The following is a 5,820-nucleotide window of genomic DNA, read 5'->3' as shown; positions in this document are numbered from 1 at the left end:
TCTCTCTCTCTCTCTCTCTCTCTCTCTCTCTCTTCATTATGTGTCTGTCCCTTTCCTTCTGGCTCTCCCTCTCCCTTCCCTCTCCCTCTCTCTTTCCCTCTCCCTCCTTTCTCTCTACCGACCTACATCTGTCGTTCTCTATCACTCCTTTCCTTCAAAAAGCTCTCCCTTTGACAGTAGTCCTACTTGACACGTAATCCCCCTTACCCACCTTCCTTCTGGTCTTCCTTTCTCTCTATCCATGTCTACATTTGTGACCCTCTTCAATGTGCGATAAGCGATGATGAAAAAAAAAGGTGAGTAAAAATCAAGTACACAACTTAACAACCCTAGCGATCCGCTGTTTTTTACAGCCATCTTTCTTCCTCAATCGCTATTTGTCTTGACAGCAACTAATTCCCCACCCAACCGACAAGGGAATAGATTGAAAAATGCAAAACAGTTCAGAAGCTCGCATAACGGGCATTAGGCTGCGGTCGACATTTTTCCGAAGCAAGGACGCCATGTCGAACAGAAATTATTACGCTGTCCGCATCTGAAGCAAAAGAAAAATGTGCAGTATCATTCCGGTGAAGATGAAAAGAAAAAATAATAAAAATAACATTCATTCATGGAAAGCTATTTCCGGGGATCATTCGACATGCCGCGAGGGGGGTTCATGTTCCCTTTGCTTTGTGTGTGTGTGCGCATGCGCACGTGTGTGTTTGGGTGTGTGTTTTTTTGTTGTTTATTTATTTTTATTTTATTTTTTTAGGGGGGGGGCGTGTTGTGAGAAGTTTTGTTTTCTTTTGTATGTGGGTGATGCCAAATGTTCCACAGAAATAAAACGGAGAATTGCAATAGCTAAGGCTAGTTTCAATAAAATTAGCCTAATCCTGAAAAAAGAAAACATCTCAATAACTACCTAAATGAAAGTTCTGAAATGCTATGGATGGTCAACCCTTCTATATGGCTGTGAATGCTGGGCAATCACTAAAGACAATGAAAATAAAAGAGAAGCTACAGATATGTAGTTTCTTATGAGACTGCTGAGAATATTGTGAAAGGAAAAGAAATCAAATTAGGTAGCGCTCGATGATGCCCACGTGGGACGCTCAATGTTAAAAACAATCAGGGAGCGACGTAAAGGTTTTAAACATCTAGCTCTCACTCACAAAATTAAAGGCAAACGGAACAGGGGCTGGCCTAGGGCAACCTACTTTGGGAACCTAAACAAACGGGTAACAGGGAAGATCAGAGAAACGTAGCTTTGTTAAGAGCATCCGAGCAAAGGAATGAATAGAGAACCATAATCGCCGATTTCTGTCGCAGATCTGGCACTGGATAAAATGAAACGTGTTTTTCTCTATGTGTTTGGGCCGGGAGTAGAGCTCACTCGGAAGAATTAGAGAAGTTCAGTTGAGTTTTGTGTTTTCCTGTGTTTGTTTACTTCTTTTGCATTTTTTTGGTAAACGTTTAACGGCGCTCCCAACTGCATAAGGGCATGAGCGCGCGGGACACATTGAACATTTTCAGTTGGAAGGAAATTTTGAATTTTTCCCGGGTGGCGACCGAAGCCTACTCTTATCGATTTTAGTCCGCCAAGGGATCTTTAACGTGCGCAACTTGCACTCTGGGCCTCCGAGATTTTCACCCTTGTCCAAGAAAGCTACTCGTAGGTGTAGATCTTCCCTACCAGAAGATCAAGGGTATGGTTGAAAAACAGCAGTAAGAAGGTGTTAAGGAGTAGCAGTAGAAAGGCTGCAGAAAGAGTCAGAAGCCCAGAGGATGAGGCAAAGGAGGTGAGGGGGTAAGGGCAGAAAGTGAAGACGAAAGCAGACGACAGAACATTGCTAGAGAGCACGAAAGGGGGTGAAAGGAGATAATTTTAGGGGGAAAAAACTTTCGGTCGCTACCCGGATTCGAACCCGGAACCTTTGAATGTGGGGTGAACACCTTTACCTCTAGGTCACGAGCCCCCCCCCCCCCCTCCCCCTCTTTCCCCCCGTTTCCTTTTTTTCTGAAAGTTTGACAGGTTAGTCGCTTACAGGCTCGTTAGTTTGTCTGTTTAAGTGTTTGAAATCGTCATTGCACACGTCTTCCAACGCTATTGTGGTTATTTCTGCTTTCCAGAATGATGACTACAGCCATGTGGAAAAGCTCTTTGCATTCACTTCCCTTTTCCTTTTTATGTGCCACCAAATTCTCAGAGAACAGCTCACAACGTTAAACGACTAGAGTAGTACGCTTGTCAACATTTACAGACACATCATCAAAAAAATGTTTCGATCAAATGCAAAGTTTGAAAATACCTTTCCTTATTAACGCATATGAATACAACAGAAATAGGAGGAGGGGGCAGTAGTCAAGTGAAAACCATTGTGGACAATTGCCTTTACTCCACGGCGTATTCTTTTTACACCACTTTCAAAAGAGTCACCAGTTTATGTATATGGTCCTTTTTAATGAAAACATTTTCAGTATTGACAGACAGAATGAAACTAGCAAAACATTAACCAAAATTGGCAAATTCGACGAAAGCCCCCCCCCCCCCCCCCCCCTCCTTCCCCCCTTGAATCTTAATTTTTCAAGCTCTACCAAACGTAATGACATAAAAATGTTTGGCTGCAGAGATTTCAAAAATACAACTGTATACCTTCGACAAGCCGAATGTCTCTCCTCTCACCCACGCCACAGGGGTGATAGATCACAAAGATTAAGTTTAAGGAGTGTCAAGTTTCTGTCATCAGAATCGTGAATAACAAAATTTACAGATCAGCGAGTAGCAATCATTGGCTCAAGATCAGAAAACATAATAATGATCTAAGTTATTTTAAAGCGTGATCTGTCCATAAAGATTCGAATTTTGAATAAACTTCCCCGCAATAATATTGATCGGTTACCTCGGATCTCATCCGAAGGCAGTAAAACGGTATCAAGCGTGATTTTGTTCGAAAGCCATCATCCCATCAATATAGGGTCCGTCATCAGCCGAGTGTTGTATACGCGGCCAATTCGCCCAGCCTTTTCGGAAACGATAAGAGCAATAACTCTTCTTGCCCACAGTAAGTGGGCCCCTTGACATGCGTGTGTTATCGCCCCTTTGGTTCTGGGTGTGGCCAAGGGGAGGAAATTATGAACAGGGTGAACAACTGACGATAGTTTTGTTGTATCGAATTTTATTACTTCATCTGTTTTTATTTCTAAATCGTTTTACATCTGTTGTCGCAATTGTTGCTAGGAGCTGTCGATGCTGCTGATTCTGATGATGTTTTATAAGGTCCGATTCTATTTTCAACTGGCTTTTCAACACGTAGGTGGATTTGTTTATGGCCGGAAGTCTGAAAATAGTATCAAGTTATCAGTATCCAGCAATAGCCGTGGCAGATTGACCGCCATCTTGAAAGCTGAGCCGAGCACTTCTTCCTGTGAGATCTCCGAATGGCTTTTCCAGCAATCGCCATGTGTCGCTTATCTCTATGGTTGATATTTAGCACATACCGTTAGCTCAGTGGATGTCAATTTGAACTGTGATGCGGAGGACTCTCGTTCGAATCCCCAATGGGCTGCTCAAAAATTATGATTGTGTTAGGGACTTCTCAAGGGTCTCCGCCCGTTTGGCTTGATTCTTTCTTAGATAAACGCTAAATTCGGAGCCTCTGCTTCTCGATAAATAAACTTAAAGTGTGGAAAGAAGCGTTGAATCAAAGATGGTGTATAACAAAATAGTTCACTTCTCATTTTGAGCCAATTAAAAAAAAGTCCTCAAAATTCGGGGGAGCCCTCTTCGGAAAAAGCGCGGACTTTGCGAAGAGAGTTACCCTACACGTGTGAAAAACAATGAAGGTGAAAGTAACAAACTGTGCTGTTTCTATTCTTCTTTTGGAGAAACGAAAAAGAGCTTCAAAACAAAGAGTACAGTGCCACCTAAAGCAATGCACGGACTTCCACGGACACTTTTTTGGCTGAGTGAACAATCTTATGTACTATCTTTGGTTGAATCTATGAAACTAAGATTAAGATTACTACTATCATCATTAGTCTACTTGTCGGTCGATTTTTTCAAACTAACCTACACTTTCAGGGGTCAGGGGATTTATATAATCTGGTGTTCTACCTTAGGGAGGAGGTTAGGGGGGGGGGCTAAACTCCACTGTTGGTGGAGCACAATGTGTACGCCATCATTTCTGTTACGTAAGAAGAGGTGGATTTTCACGATACTGATTTTTGCCCTCTGTTCAACTGTCTTTTGGGAAGACGAGAATTCGATACCGGAGGGAAGACATAAATTCGATACTAAACTGAAAATTTTTGTTTGTTTTGTATTGGGGGGGGGGGGGAGTTTTTTGGTTTTTTTAGCTGGAGGGGGTGGAATGGACATGAAGGAAAAACAGTTTGACAGTGGTAATGGGGGGGGGGAGGGGGGGGTATCGAGTTTATTCAGTTGTGAACCAGTGACGTTATGTCCGCGCTGACAAGCAGGGCTGAAACAGTCCAACCTGTAAATATTATCTAAGTGTGTGCTATGAAATGAAATTAACCTCCCGGGGCGGTGCTGCTGACTGAAGTATCCAAGGCTATTCTCAAAGGAAGGACATTAACCATGTTCTTATGCACATTCGAATTGTAAATGAATGTCATGCTCATAACTGTGCCTGAATTGCAACAGGGAACTACTGCTTTTTCTTTCCCAATCCTTACTATCGCCATCTTTCCTCTACTTCTTTTGTAAGTTTGTCACACTCTTGTGACCAGCTATTTCCGGGGTGCCTTGATAGTCGAAGCAGACTTTGTGCTGTTGAAGCTAGAGAGGTGAGCAGAGTAAGCCTGATTCCCTGTAAGGACTTCTCTGTTAACATCCACCCCTTGGCGCTCATATGACCTTCTAATGCAGTCGCGAGCGCCGTAAAACCTCTACCAAAACAAAACAAAACAAAAATTAAATTAAGGGAAATTAAATGGCATAGGTTTATCACTCATGTCAACACCATTAGATATTAGGCCAATTCAAAAATCGGGACATCAAGTTCAACATCCATCTCCAAAAGGACTGAACTAAATGGGAAATTCGTGTAAAGTACCTTTCCCAACAATACAACGTCGGACCGAGCTGAGGCTAGAACCCTCGAACCTGCAATCTTACAACTACGGGTCCGGTAGCCTAACCCCTAGGCCGCCGACCCCACGTGAAGTATTTAACCCTATCCGTACGTCGTGTTTTACTATCGTATCAATACGATATGGGGAACTCTGTGCCACCACTTTCCAAAGAGGAAATTTACTCGTTAATCCGATCCACACACTCAGCATAGCAGTCTGTCAAAATGATTTTTTGAGAATTACTGAAAGTTTCAAAGAGATCCTCGAACAAGAAGTATTCTAAAATGTGAAAGATACCACCCGAGGGTACAAAATGACCCCAGGGCGTACGGATAGGGTTAAAGTAAAAAAGCAAGAATTCGTCATTCGGACCGAGCTGTCGCTCAGTGATCCGGACCAGCTAAATAAAAAGCCCGGGCACGACTTGAGAGAGCGTGGTCCCGTCTTTGACTCTGGAGGAATCTATTTACGTCTTACTGGGTTGGGTTTGTAGGAGACTAACAGAAAAAGTTGACTTACAACGCGTTCTTTTCCGACATCAGGTGTTAGTTTTAATACCGGTTTTAAGTTGAAAGACAGAAATCAATTTGATTTCCTAATGGTGTGAAGCTGTTTCTGCTTCTGAAGTCATTTATTATTGATGACTTTTGCGTCTGATAGAGTACCAAAAAATGTCCTTTGTCTTTTCCTCTCCTTTTTTCTGTTTTGGTTGTTTTTTGTTTTGTTTTGTTTTGTTTTTAC

Source organism: Aplysia californica, unplaced genomic scaffold (genome assembly GCF_000002075.1).
Source record: "Aplysia californica isolate F4 #8 unplaced genomic scaffold, AplCal3.0 scaffold00235, whole genome shotgun sequence".
NCBI classification, from domain to species: domain Eukaryota; kingdom Metazoa; phylum Mollusca; class Gastropoda; order Aplysiida; family Aplysiidae; genus Aplysia; species Aplysia californica.
The sequence above is the reverse complement of the archived record's forward strand: the minus strand, read 5'-3'. Positions refer to the sequence as shown.